General features: G+C 40.0%; 1 protein-coding gene across 21 annotated transcripts in view; it reads left to right on the plus strand.

Annotated features, from left to right (window-relative positions):
- Positions 1-15,543, plus strand: part of LOC103162310 — a 134,921-nt gene that overhangs the window by 65,053 nt on the left and 54,325 nt on the right. For 15 of the 21 annotated variants that reach the window (XR_004769220.1, XR_004769233.1, XR_004769234.1 and 12 more), the window contains 3 exons: positions 5,814-5,874; positions 6,879-7,062; positions 7,663-7,720. The gene's annotated coding sequence lies outside the window, so the exon portion shown is untranslated. Of the gene's footprint in view, positions 1-5,813; positions 5,875-6,878; positions 7,063-7,662; positions 7,721-10,477; positions 10,908-15,543 lie in introns of those variants that run through there. The other 6 variants (XR_004769216.1, XR_004769218.1, XR_004769217.1 and 3 more) reach the window with 2 other exon arrangements.

Consider the following 15,543-nt stretch of genomic DNA (forward strand, 5'->3'; position numbering starts at 1 on the left):
TCACCTGAATGAGTCAGCTGAAGGCAGCTACAGCTGCAGTCTCTGGCACTCCGGCACAGACTCAGGACACACTGACAGTATCCAGTCACAAGAGTGGGACTCTCATATTTCTAAGTTCTGTTCCAGGTCTTTGGAACTCTGGTGGGCCAGCTGAAGTGTGGCCTAGAAGTGTTAGAAGGTTAGAGCCCAAGATGATCGGCAGCAAAAGGTGGACCACAACCATCTTCTGTTTTTCCTGTTTAGTTGTTTATAATTTGTTCTTTCACAATTTCACACACACACACACACACACACACACACACACACACACACGCACGCACGCACACACACGCACGCACACGCACACGCACACGCACACGCACACGCACACGCACATGCACACGCACACGAGAGGGGGGGTCATGTTGCCCCCTATCATTCTCTCTGATGCCTCTCACCCTACCACTGAATCCCTGTGTCAGACAGATCATATTCTCCCCTATCATCCATTCTGATCCCGCTCACCCTCCTATGAATCCCCTTTTGCCAACAAGTCCCATCTCTTTATTTGGGAGAGGCAAGCTGTGGGATTTCTAGCCACACTCACAGAGGACCAGGCTCAAATACCACATATTACTCCTCTTCACCAGTATCACATTCCTTACATCTCTTGAATTTGGTAAGATCATCTTTCAAGGAGGCTGTCCATCTCACTATGTCAAGTTTTGTTTAAAGAGGACCAAGTAATAGGTGTTTTTAGAAATTTGCACTTGAAAAATCTGGCCAACCCCAATGACATATGAAATACCCATTTCCATGTCCCCGGCCACACATCTCTTGCTAGGTTCCATCTACATTGAACATCCCTTTGCTAGGGCCCATAGCTCTGCAGTCCCATAAAGCTGTGCAGTGCAGACAAGTCCACTGTACTTACAGACACACATTTCATTTGGCAGCATGTGGTGTGTGTTACAATCGTGTTCAGCCCCGAGATCCTCCTCTTTCTACCACACAACAGAAAAATCTCTTCTTTTAATAAGCCATAGGAACCAGCCATATCAGGTAAAGGTACTCACCACCATTCCTGATGACCTCAGTTTGATTCCTAGAACCTGCACTATGGGAGGAGAGAATTGCCTATTTGGACACTGCCTTTAGATCTCTGCCTGTGTGCCATGATGTACACACACTCAATACAGTATATTTTTCACTGTATGACACCAGCCACAGCTCTAAGCCCCTTTCTTCCACTACCAACACCACTGCTTGGCTGCAGCTCTGTAAGATGTACTGGTGTGAGCCTTTAGGCTTCCAGGCCCAGACTCACCTTCAGTGCTCACAGGGAGTTCTCATTATCTGTAAAATTAGAACCCTGCACACACACAAGAAGACAGTGTGAAAGGAGAAACAGCCATAGCCATTGCATGGCCCATCCAGAGTCTGGCCTTTCAAGTTTCCAAAGATCTGCTTCTGCTGTTTTCTCTGCCTCAGACTCATCCATAGTTGCTTAGAAAAGAGTTTGTAACTATTTGTAAAAATGACTTATACTAGCCAAACTTAACCCCAGACTGTGGAAATAATAAGCCCCATTGTAACAAGATTTAGCAACCAGAGGCCTTTGTGAAATATTGTTGTATCCTTTAAAACAAGATTATTATCTATCTATGGCACCCACGTCTGGTTATGATATCAGGTTGTGCTTTTGATGACTTTATAGCTTATTCCTGGCTGTCTAATAGAACTCTCTGTGGTGATGGAAGAGCTCTATATCTGCTGGCAGTGGAACACCTCACATGTGCTGAGCTGTGCATCTGAACTTTTAGCTCCCTTTAATCATAGTTAATTTACACTTCCATCCCCACACTTGGCCATTATCTATAGCTGTATTGGACAGGCTTAAAGCCTCCTTGCCACAGAAATTAAACATGTATTTATATTTTTAAATCACGTTTATTTATTTAGGTGCTGTGCGTGCGTGCGTGCGTGCGTGCGTGCGTGCGTGCGTGCGTGCGTGCGTGTGTGCAAGTGAGTGTGTGTGTCCTGTACACAAACATGCAATCACATATGCCACAATATGAGTGTAGAGATTAGAAGATAGATTGTAGAAGATGGTTCTCTCCTCCCACCATATAGGACCAAACTCAGGTCATCAGGCTTAGTAGCGAACACCTTCACCTGCTGAGGCATCTACCAGCCTCCAAACTGGACTCTCTTATGGACACTCTGCAGAGTTCCTCTATGTTTTGTGTGTTGGTTGGGACTGGTAGGGTAGAGTTTGTTAGTAAACCCTGACTCTTTAATCCCTCCCAGTGTAATTATTGGTATATAGAAATCATTTGACACTTATCCCAAGAATAATAAGCAGGAAACATTTTGCTTAAAATCTGTGAGAACTGAATGAATAAACAAAAAAGGCTTTCTTCAAAACCTAAATATATGATTCTATTCCAACATCTGTAGTGTCCCCTGCTCACTAAGGAAGAACTACTTTGAACCAGATTTTCTCCCTCCCTCCCTCCCTCCCTCTCTTTTTCTTTCTTCCTTCTTTTCTTCCTTTCTTTCTTTCTTCTTTTCCTTATATATTACATACTGGCTGCAGTCTCCCTGCCTTCCCTTCTCCCAGACCCCTTACCTCCCCTCTTCCCCAGATCTACTCCTCCTCTGTTTCCCTTCAGAAAAAAAGCAGGTGTATCAGGGACTTTAATCAACCATAGTATAACAAGTTACAATAAAACTGGACACAGACTTCATATCAAGGCTTGACAAGGTAACCCAATTAGGAGGAAAGGGGTCTTAAAAGCAGACCAAAGAGCCAGAGACAGCCCCATTCCCACTGCTAGAAATCCCATAAGAATACCAAGCTAATAAACCTAGGTTTCTTGCATTATTTTCCTTCTCTGCTTTGGAAATATTAAGAATCCCCAATAGGTCTCTGCTCTCATATTCTGCCCCTGTACCTACTATCCATGTTATTGGTGAAAGCCTAAAGATACAAGTGAATTTTTTCTAGAAAATCTAATCTACTTACCAAGTTTAAGCATGCAAGCAGTTGACAATATTAGGTAACCTGTGATTATAAAAACATGCAATCTAAAAGCCCTGGCAACCCTCCCTATCTCCATCTCCCTCCAACACTGACATGGAAGAAAGATATCAAATTCCAAGAAAGGAGAAGAAGGAAAGTGTGCACAAGAAATCTACTGTCCAATGTGGTGCACATAGCTTATGTGAGTTTTTTAATTCTTAGAAATGCCTGGAGTAGGTTTTAAGTCTTCTTAAAATAGTGTGATAAGGCCAGGCATTATGGTGCATGCCTTTAATCCCAGCACTCAGGAGGCAGAGGCAGACATATCTCTGTGAGTTCAAGGCCAGCCTGCTCTACAGAGTGAGTGCCAGGATAGGCTGCACTGCTACACAGAGAAACCCTGTCTTGAAAAACCAAGTTAAAAAAAATATTTTGATAAACACATGAGTTTATCATTCCACAATATACATGAATGGCTAAGCATTTACACAACAAATATGTATAATTTTTCTGTCAATTTCAAAACTAATGCAAATACATAAAACTAAAAATAAAGAATAGGATATTAATCCACCTGTCTACTACAAGTATGACCTCAGATGTCAAGTGACCTCATAGGTATTTTCAAAATGATTTTCTCCTTGACCTTCTACATGCCTTACTCTATGTGTCTTAAAGATGGAATATTTTATGTCTGCAAACTTATCTTCATCTCTGGGATGATGACTTGGAAATATAGCTACTTCTGGCGATTCTAAATATGTTCCTGAACCTTCAGTGTAGGGCATCTGCTGCCACCCTTTAGTATCTCTGGATCCTGGTCTCATCACCTGCCTCCCATAAATAGGTCCTCATGTGTAGGTCATCTAGACCATGAAAATCAGTCATCGTGTCTATATGTTGGTATACCTGTCTGCAGCAGATCTCTCCACTGCAGCCCAGGCTGGCATTGAGCTGTCCACCTTCCTGCCTCAGATTCCTCAGTGCTGGAATTACATTTGGGCAGTATATGGCTCAGAATCATCTTTTAGTCCTCCCCTCAGAGAAAACATAGTGAGCAAATATCCACCACATATGCATTACCTAGGTCCTCCATGCTTCATATGGCCACCAGTTCTCCTTAGTTCCTAAGCAAATCCAAGGTTTGCCAGTCACTCTATTGAGCTGTAATTCTCATGCCTCAAATCCAGCTTCCACTGTTACCATCTAACTCTTCCAAAATCGAGTATTCAGTCTCTTCAGTGGCTCTCCCCAGCATTAAGCTACATAAGCAATATTTTGCTCAGGGCCCTTAACCTTAACCTTCACCTGACCATCTCCATCATCACTTTCTCACTGATATAAGATCTCATTCTCTGTCTTGACTGTACTTTCCCATCCTACTGTTGGCTGCAGAGATTCTGCCTAACTCTGTCCTAGAACATCCTCTCTTTCCCACACTATCTGTCCTTCTCTCAGCCAGCTCAGTTCAGTCTGCTCCATGCAGCTCCCCATAGGCTAAGTCTCTGTGGTCTTCAGGATCCAGTGTTGCCCACTGATTTACCAGTCAGCTGTCTTTAGATGACTGTGTGGTATGGCTATGAGCTTACAGATGACACACTGGACCAGTTCCTGGTACGTGATATGTTCTCCATGACTTTGAGCTGTATTCGCATGACCATTTTTGTTATTTATACTTCTAGTAGAATAATAGTACTGCAGCATGCTCTCTTTTAAAATTTGTGTGTTCTTAATAAGCACAAACCCTGTAGGAAAATTCCACGTTTGGATGTTTGGCAATGCAGTTTGTGGAAGCATAGAGTGGAATGAGTTATAGGAGGTTGAACTAATTACTGTGAGTGTGGAAAATAAGTTTGGCATTGAAAATTCTTTTAGAAAATCTTTACTCAGTTTGTATATACATCCAAATTATAATATATTTAATCTCTTCTCGGGGTAGCAGCCCTCCTCCTACCCATCTGTCATCTCAGGTTCACTGAGCAAATGCTAATTTACCTTTTTGATATACCATTTGACAACTTCTGGTCTCAGCTATCACACGGAAGGTTGCACAACAGTGAATTACATTTGAATCCATATTGTCAAGTGTATATTTAGAATAAAATTATTTGCATCTTCCATAAGCAAACACTTTAAAAGTAAAGTTGTATATCGCATGAACATGCACATGTAACTTGAATGCAAAAGATAAAAGCAGGGCAGAAAAAAACATGATAACTATTGCTTGGGAAATTACTACATTGACTCAGTCAATTCATGGAGGGAGATCTGGACAGCCTGGGATGGACTTGTGTGGCCCTGCTTCTGGGTGTCCATCCCATTAATCCATTAGCTACAAAGAGCTTTCTTTTTGTTCTAATTATCTCAGCTACTCATGTTAACTATGCTAAAAGCTAAATACAAGCAATCATATTCTTGTCATCTGTTTTATCTGCCAACTCCTCAGAAATAATTAACCTATATGGAGAGCAGCAGTTCTTCACTCAAAATGATTTTACTAATGTGATGGGAGAATCATGCAGTAAGAATTCTAACAACCTACCACTCGGTGCAAAAATACAGATACTCAGTGCAGGCACAGACAGCTGTTCAATTCAAAGCAAAGAAGAAAATTGCCCATGTTTACTCTTGTTGTATAAAATACAATGGATATTTTAGATATGCCAGCTATTTTGTATTTTCTCTTAAATTTAGATATTAATTTTATTTAATCATGAGTAGTGGGCATTTTTATTTTAAACTGAAAATGTTGATTTTTAACATTTCAAAGTCAAAATATTCACATAACTTTTTCCTTTTTTATTTCTAGGATAAGCAATAGACCAAAGTGTTGAAGATACAGAGAAGAGCTTCAGCTGAGAAAGACCCAAGTAAGGCTTTTATAAGATACCACAGTCAAGGACAACCATTTCCTAAGCACTAGGGGAGAAAGGTTAAGAAGAGCCTCATTTCTTCATTGACTGACGATTGACTTTCAGAAATAGACCTAGAAAGAGTGCTTGCTGTTCTTACAGGGGGCCCAAGTTTGATTCCCAGCACCCACATGGTGGCATCTCCAAATGCAGATTCAGTCATAGAAACAGACCCAACAACATAGCTTTGAGTATTGTGATTCTTCACAGTGGGGCAGCTCCCCAATGCAAAATTCACCTTGGTTTACACACAGTTCTGCTCACCAGGTAACAGCAGTGGAGCACAGCTGTAAAAGCAACTCACTGTAACCCCTAACATGAAGGGAAACAAACCTGCCCATGACACAGTAAGCACCAAAGGGAGGGCTTGGAGGGGCCAACTCTTGCAGCTCACACTTTCTCCATCATCCCTCAGCACTCTTCCCCTTTCTGCACATCAGACACTTTATCCCCCGCGCAAGCTGCTACTATCTCACCCCTGTTGTGTGTGGAGCTGTGAATTCACCATGTACTTTCTCAGATCCTCAGTGTGGAACTGTGAATTTACCATGTGCTTTCTAAGATCTCCCATTGTGAGCTGGGAATTTACTATGTACTTTGTCAGATCCCCCATTGTGGAACTGTGTATTTACCATGTTTTTATTTTGTTATTAAGCTACTGCACTCTTTTCATCTGAACGTGGATCAGTAATTCAGACATTTCTGAATGCTTTTAAAGTTGAGCAGGTTCAAAAGACCTACACCATTTCTGTTTTATCAGCATTTTGGACAAAATTTTGCAAATTGTGTTAAATAATACTTTTCTGGATCTTCATTTATCATACTAGAGCAAAAAATGTAACTCCTTGATAAACACTTCATTACCTTAAAACCATATTGCCAATGTTCAAGCATATTTCTCTCTAAAATATTATTTGATATTAATTGGTTGACTCATTACAGTTTCTCAATTCTTCCAACAGCCTGCCTAGCCAATTACAGCTCTGCTATCCACCTCTCCTGTTTCCTTGCACGAGACTTCTTCCTATAAAAGGCAACAGAGGTTTTATCCTCTGTCACCTGCCTGCCTGGCTTCATCTCCCATGTTGGTCTCTATCTTGCGGACTTCGTGATGAGAGTCGCCTGCTGTCTTGCTGACATATTTTTGTAAGTATTTTTGGCATGTCACTGCTCAAAACGCTTGCCCTCTCCTTCACGTAGGTGTAGACCTTAGCTCTTTCCTTCCTAGGCTGAACTCTCCCATCTGTCTCCAAATTAATTTCCTTCATGAAAACTAGACATCAATTGTAATCTGGTGTGTCAGTTTTTAAAATATATTGACAGGATGTCTTGGTCCAATTCAAACCACACTCCTTTCTCTGTTTTATTTTTTTTATTTGTTTGGTTCTGTTAAGATCAGTACAATCTATTTTGCATTGAAGAACCAATGCATAAGTTAAGAGGATATGCTCTGGAGCCAGGCATTAGTATGCTCTTCCACACCATATGTCACAGTTCCTGGTTCCCTCTCAGCCCCTGTCTTGACACAGACCCTTGAGTGCATTTAGATGAAGTTTAAGAGAATTGGCTAGCACACAGTAAGAATATAGGGGTTCATTATGGGTTTAAAGAGAAATCTGGCAGTAGTGAAATGTCCAGAGATCTACAAGGATGACACCAACTAACAATCTAAGCAATAGTGGAGAGGCTACCTTAAATGCCCTCCCCCGATAATAAGATTGATGACTATCTTATATGCCATCCTAGAGCTTTCATCCAGTAGCTGATGGAAGCAGAAGCAGACACACACAGCTAAGCACTGAGCTCAACTCCTGGAATCCAGTTGCAGAGAGAGAGGAGTGATCAGCAAAGGGGTCAAGACCAGGCTGGAGAAACCCACAGAAACAGCTGACCTGAACATGGACCCCAGACTGATAGCTTGGAAACCAGCATATGATGACCCAGACCCCATGATTATGGGTGTCAGTTAGGAGACCTGGGCAATCTATGGGGCCTCTGGTAGTTGATAAGTATTTATCCCTAGAATACAAATGGACTTTGGGAGCCCAATCCATATAGAGGGATACTCTTTCAGCCTAGACACATAGGGGAGGCCCTAGGCCTTGCTCCAAATGATATGACAGACTTTGAAGATCCCCCCCATGGAAGGCCTCACCCTCCCTGGGGAGCAGAAAGGGGATGGGATAGGGAGTGGGTGGGAGGCAGGGGAGGAGGGAAGGGAGAGGGAACTAGGATTGATGTGTAAAAGAAGCTTGTTTCTAATTAAAATTAAAAAAAGAATACTGAGAAAGATAGATATGGATGATGTGGGGGCATAGCTTTAGGAGGAGGTGATAGCCTAATATTTTCAAATGATTATCATTTTCAAATGATTATTTTCAAAATATAAATTAAAAGTGAATAGGACCTGGATATAGCTGAGTTGATGGGATATTTGTCCAGCATGATCAAAGCCCTGGATTCAACCCCCAGCTCCATATAGACAGGATGTGGTAGCACATAGCCATAATCCTAGTATTTGAAAAGATGGAGGCAGGAGGATCAGAAATTCAACATCATTCTAGGCAAGTGATTTTGAGGCAAGTCTGGGATATCATGAGACTTTTCAAAAACTATAGATATATTCATCTCATTTCAACATTTGCTCAAATTTTGAAATAATAGAATATGTCACTCAATATTGCATATTCCCCAGGTCATCACAAAGCCTTAATTTTAAAACTCCTACCATACATTCACAACTATTTCTCCCAAAATACCCCAAAATGTTATGGCTCCTTTAAGAAATATTCAGACTGTCCTCTCAACTCAAGTGAGCTTAAGGGAAAAGTGAAATGTCCATATATTGATAGCAGGAGTACAGTGCATTTAGACTTAACTTTGCAAACTTTCTATTAACGGAGTTTGATTTAAACACAGCCATTTGACTTACCCCAGAGTGCTTCTGGACAATGCCATGACATCCACATTCTCACATTCTTTAAGAAAGACTATTTGATTTCAAAATGGTATCTCAATACTCATGATGATGTAAGCCTTCTAATACCATGCTGTTTGGAACTTGCATTTTGATTGCTTGTTCTTGATACACTCATCAATGAATGAGATCAGAATGCATTACATAAAAATATTATATAACCTGCTTCATGAATTCTCAAGTTTAAAATTTCCAAGACATCTAAAAATGGTATAGCCTGTCCAAATAGCTATAAATGTAGGAACCAACCACTGCACTCAATACAGATGTTAAAAATCTCAATAAAATTCCACAGCCACTAAATTCAGTTTTTCCAGGGAAAGGGGGTATTCTGCAGCAGAACTTTACTGCTGATAACTCAAGAGAGAAGCAGTAATGCTATTCCTGTGTTTAGCAAGTTGTTCTAGTAACTAATTATTTGGGCTTACCAGGGTTATTGGATAAAAATACAGGCAGGGCAATCAAGAGCCTCCATATGCATCATTAGGTTGTTTGTTTATCTCTCAGATGGTATTAATACAGCACTAATCACTACCAACTGCCTTGGCTGTATCTCAGAAGTTCTGATAGGTTGTGTTCCTGTAATCATTTGTCTCTAAGAATTTTCCAGTCTTCCTTTCTGCTGTCTCAATAGCACACTGTTCATTGAAAATTGCTTAGTCTCCAAGTATTTTGTGGCTTCTGTATCTTCTTATGTCATTATGTCTAGATTTATTTCATTGTGGTTTGATAGGACACCAGGACACTGTTTAATATGACTTGTATACTACCATATGATCAGTTTGGAGAAGGTTCCATGTGCTACTGTGGGGAAGAAATGTGTATTTCTTAGCTGTTAGGTAGAATTTTCTGTATCTATCTGTTGAGAGCAAATTCATCTGTAGTATGTTTAGCTCTGAAGTTTCTTGGTTTTAGTTTGGAAAGCCTGTGTAGATATGAGGGTGGATTGAAGTCCCTTACTATTATTGTGTCAGAATCTGTGTGGTCATTTCTGTCTTTTAATATTTGTTATGAGTAATATTTTAATATGTGTAATTATGGGTTCCAATATTCTGTGCATAGATATTACAGTTATATATTCTTGATTGATTGTTTCCTTTGTTAATTATAGTACCTCATTTTATCTCTTTTAATTAGCTTTGATTTGAAGTTTACCTTGATATAAAGTTTGCAATACCTGCTTGTTTGCATTTCCCATTTGCTTGGTTGCTTGTTTTCTATCTTTTGCTATTAAGCATTTCGGTATCTTTATTGATAGTGTGCTTCTTGAGGACAACCAACATATAGTTCATTCTAGATTTTTAATCTAGTCTGTCCCCTTTAGTGGTGATTTAAGACCTTTTCTGTTTAAAATTATCATAAGAAGGGGCTTACTGTTTCCTATACATGCACTGGGTCATATTCTATTTTTCTGGATTATTTGTATGTCTTCCTTTTCTTCTCCCATACTAGCACGGAGGGTTTGCTGAGTTGCTATTTTGGACATAGTTGTTTCTTTCCCAAGTCAGTTTGTTTGTCTCTTTCATAAAATGTGTGTTTCCATCTATTCACATGAACAAAGCTGTCTTTCCTCTTCCTTTGCAGAGTACATTATCAAGAACCTTCTGCAGGGCTGGGCATTGGTGGCGCATGCTTTTAATCCCAGCATTCAGGAGGCAGAGGCAGGTGGATCTCTGTGAGTTCAAGGCCAGCCTGGTCTACAGAGCTAGTGCCAGGATAGGCTACAAAGCTACACAGAAAAACCCTGTCTCGAAAAAGAACCTTAAAAAAGAACCTTCTGCAGTAATAACTTGGTTGTCATGAAATTACATGGCTCATTTAATTAGAATTGTAGACAACGAGTAGGTTTTTAGTGTAATTGTTTCTAAATAATATAAAATATTAACTATTATAAGATGATTCTATATTGGTGGCTGTGTTTATACCAAAGCCTGTGAGTTGCCTACATGAAATTCAGATGTATTTACATCTAATACATCTTGTTCTTATTAAATGAGGCAAGCTAAGCCTGTGATTATTGTTTTAAATACTTACTTTTATTTTATGTGTATGTGCCCACATTTATTTATGTGTACTACTTGTGTGCCTAGAGCCCGTGGAGGCCAAACAGCTGCTTCAGATCTCCTGAGATCTAGGTTAAGATGTTTGTGAACTGCCATGTGAGTTCTGGGAATCAAACTGGGGTCCTCTGCAAGAGCAGCAAATGCTATTAAATGCTGTGCTCTGCTCCAGACCCAATTTACTTAGGTCTTAGATTTGTTTCCTTTATTTGTGGTAGTGAGAAAGGCAAACTCCCAGCTGGGAGGCCTGCAAGGAGAAATACAGTAAGAAAGAAGTGTGGCAACAGGATGAGAAGATCAAAAAGGAATCCCAGGTAGGGGCAAGACATGAGTCCTGACTCAGGAGTGAAGCAGAACATGCGAGTTCACAGAAACAAGGGAGTTCCTGCTAAAAACATACAGCAGCTATAGAATGGAGGAAGACATAGTTAAAGAAGAACGGGCTTGCTTGCTTGTTTGGTTGTCCTTGGTTTTGTGTGTTTTTTTTTTTTTCTGAGGCAAGGTCTCATTTGTAGACTGTGCTGGCGTAGACCTCATTGTATGGACCAAGCTAGCCTTGAACTCACAGAGACCTGCCTGCCTGTGTTTTCAAAGTGCTGGGATTATAGGTGTTCGACACCACAATTGCCCGGTTTTTTTCTAAAATGCCTATTTCTTAGAGCTGTTTCCCTTACACAGTAAAAGTAAGTATAAGTGCAGAGGATTGCAGATGCTCTGCTTCTATAACACACCCCTTCTTCACTCTCAACATCCCACACCCACGTAGAACATTTGTCACAATGCACGTGACTGTACTGACAGCTCACTGTTGCCCAGTGCCCAAGGTTTACATTTGGGCTCACTGTAGGTGTTCCGTATTTTGTGCATTCGGGTAAAGTCCATATTGTAATACATTATTACAGTGTCTGATGGAGTATTTTCACTGTCATCAAATCCTCTCTGCCCTTGCTAATCATCCTCCCAGACACCAACCTCTGGAAAGCACTGACATTTTTACTGCCTCTGTAAATTTTGGTTTTTCTACAATGGCACATAGTTAGAATCATACAATATGTAGACTTTCCATTTGGCCTTCCTTAAGAATGCACTAAAAATTTAAGGTCCAGTTGTGTCATTTTGTGACTTTATAACATATTCCTTTGGCTGATGGATAAGTTCCCTCTGCCTGACTGCACTCATGGAGGGTTCTATGGTAAGAGCCTCAAGTGTTTGCTTCATCTATTTGTTGCATAAACTTGCTGTGTCAATAAAGAATTGAATATTGAATGCTTAAGAAGACAATTACAGGTGAGTTGGAGAGATAGCTCAATGGTTAAGGGCAGTAAAGTTTTCCAAAGGACCCAAGTTCAACTTCAAGCACACAACATGCAGCCCACAATTTCTTTTAACTCCAGTTTCAGAATATCTGACACCTCTGGCCTCTTCAAGCACCACCCCCCAAACACACACACACACACACACACACACACACACACACAGACACACACACACACACACACACACACACACACACACACACACATATGCAGACAAGAAATTAACTAAAGATAAAAATGTTCTAAACTTTTTAAAAGCAGGACAATGACAGAGGCAGGAGAAGTTTCTCATTGGTTAACAGAACTTGTTGCTCTTGCAGGAGACCTAAGTTCAATCCCAAGCACCCACATGGTGGCTAACAACAACTATCTGCATTCTAGTTCTGAGATCTAATTAACCTTCCATGGTCTCCACAGACAATGCATGCATGTGGTGCATGAACATGCATGCAGACAAAAATGTCTATACATGTAAAATAAAAATGAAAAATATTTTAGTTTAAGAAATAAAAAAAAAAATTTAAAGCCATAATATTACATTCTCAACATGCCCATTGACTTTAGAGTCAAAGATAACTTTGGTAATTTGACAATGGTAAGATAAGAAATGGATCAGAATCTAGACAAGAAGTGATTGTAGACCACAACTGGGGTAAGACAAGACAAGGAACAAGACAATGGATATATACTCTTCACTACAGAAATGTAGTTACACAATAAAAAGATGAAACAATGCAAACACCAACTGATATGTAAAATAGAAGGAATTTTTTCTCTTATCATTTTCAATGGGTTATACTCTTGTGGCCAATAGTTCTTATTTAAAAAGTTTAAATATAGCTAAGAATTTTAAATTTTATACATTTATAGTATACAATGTGATGTCTTAATATACATATTCTCTGTAAAACGATAACCATCTGTTCTGGCTAGATTTTTTGCCAACTTGACTCAATAAGGGTCATCTGGACAAAGGGATGATCCTCAGTTGAGAAAATATCACCATCAGATTTGCCTTTGGGCAAGTCTATGGAACATGTGCTTGGTTAATGATTTAAATGGGAGGACCCAGCCTACTATGGGTGGTACCAATACTGATCATGAGTTATATAAGAAAGCAAGGTGATCAAGTCATTAAGTAGCTCATCCATGGTCTCTGCATCAGTTCCTGGCTTGTGTTCTTGCTCTGACTTCCTTTCATGGTGGACTATAACTGTAAGATGAAATAAACATGTTCCTTCCCCAAATGCTTCCAGTCACGGTGTTTTATAAAAATCAATAGAACTCTAAGACAACAGTCATGTTAACGAATGCACTTCTGACCTTCCAGTCACTCTTGTGATGAAAGCATTCTTGTAAAGATTTAAACATTGTTAAAAATTGTGAAGAGATAGTCTTTTTAATTATGTGGGGGCAGTCTGTGCATGTAAGTACAGTGCCAATGGAAGCCAAAAGAGGGCATCAGATTCCCTGGAGCTGGACTTGGAATTTACAGGTGATTGTGAGCCACTGAAAGTGAGTGCTGGGAATCTAATTTGGATCCTCCACAAGGGCAGTATTCACTTAACAGCTGTGTCATCTCTCTAGCCCACTGTGAAAAGAACTGTTAGGATCTTCTGTCTTAACAAATTTCAAGAACAGAAAACAACATAATAATATGAGTTATTACCATATTGTAATCACAAACTGTAGGCTGTAACACAGAACACACTCATTCTGTATAAGTGAGACTCTGAAGCTCTGTAGCTCTGTAGCTCTGAGATCACATGCTGTATGTTCTCCTGACTGAGATTCCTCCAGATTCATTCATCCCACTTATGCCTCTGTGTGTGTGTGTGTGTGTGTGTGTGTGTGTGTGTGTGTGTGTGTGTGTGTGTGTGTATGTTCTGTATTCATCTATTGGTGGGTGCTTGGGTTGACTTCACATTTTGGCTATTGTAAATAATACTGCACAGATAGCTCTCCAAGATAGTAGTTTCATTTCCTTCATATTTATACTATCAGTAGAATTGCTGAATCATATTGTGGTTCTGAGAAACCTCGATACTGTCTTCTATAATGCTTTGCTAAGTTCCATTCCTGCCAACATTGACCAAAGATCCTCTTTGCCCCATACCTTTGTCAACATCTGCCTTTTATGTTTTTTATAATAGCCATTCTAATAGGTGTGAGGAAATATCATGGGAGTTTGATTTGTGATTCCCTGATGGTTGTGATGTTGAACATTTTTTATCTGTTGTTTATGTGTATGTCTTTTTTGTTGTTGCTGTTGTTTGTTTTGTTTTTCTGAAAAGTGTATTTTTGGGTCCTGTAGGGAGATGCTGTAGCCCTGCCTCCTAGTAGCCACTATAGGTGTGCCTGGCCACACCTGGGTGGGCGTGGTCAGGGTAGGTGGAGGATAAAGCAGGGGAATTCTTAAGGGACCACAGAAACATGGAGAGCCCTTCTCTCTGGCCTGGCTAGCTTGCTGCCTCTGGGCACGCTCTGGCTTGCGTTTGGCTGGTGTTTATCTGAATAAAGAAATCTCAGCCTTATGAACTACAGATCATCCTTGCACACGCTATAGGGTCCTTTCTCCGGTTTTTATTTATTTCCTTGAGAGATTCAGCCATTGAGTTGTTTGAGTTCATAAAATAGCTGTTAATGAAAGTGTTGGATTGTTTAAGTGCTGGAGGGAAGATACCAAGGTTTCTAGGACGTGAGAGAAGATGATGTAGAGAATGATGCCTGGTTAGCTCTCACAAAGGGTCAACTTCACCTACTTTGTGTAAGGAATGAGAAAGTCAATTGCTTGCTTTCTGACAAGCTTGTCCACTTCATGTCAAGAAGTCAAAAGTATTTTGGTCTAATGGCTTCACTTTCTTGTGAAATAGAAAGAAAAATAATTGCCTGAGATGAAAGGGAAAACAGACCTGTCAGAAGTTCAAGTTGATTGATGAAGAAATGGATTGTTGAAAAGAACAAGGAGTAGGAGCCTACCATGCTGGGAACAAAAATCAGCAAGGCAATATTGACAGCATGGCTGTTCTCTTCACTGAGGGGATATTTTCAAAATGTACAGACCACTTTTTTATCCTCATACATACATACCTGCAATAAAAAGTCTTAGTATCATAATGTAAAATGATGACATGAAATAACAAGTTACATATGTAACTTCAAAGTGGACTATTCCAGAATGAGAAACTGGGGGGACTATTTGTTACCACCCAATTGGTTAAAATGCAGAGAATCAAGTTCAATTTATTAATATCAATCATCCCATTATTGGGCA

Source organism: Cricetulus griseus, chromosome 3 (genome assembly GCF_003668045.3).
Source record: "Cricetulus griseus strain 17A/GY chromosome 3, alternate assembly CriGri-PICRH-1.0, whole genome shotgun sequence".
In the NCBI taxonomy this organism is placed as follows: Eukaryota; Metazoa; Chordata; class Mammalia; order Rodentia; family Cricetidae; genus Cricetulus; species Cricetulus griseus.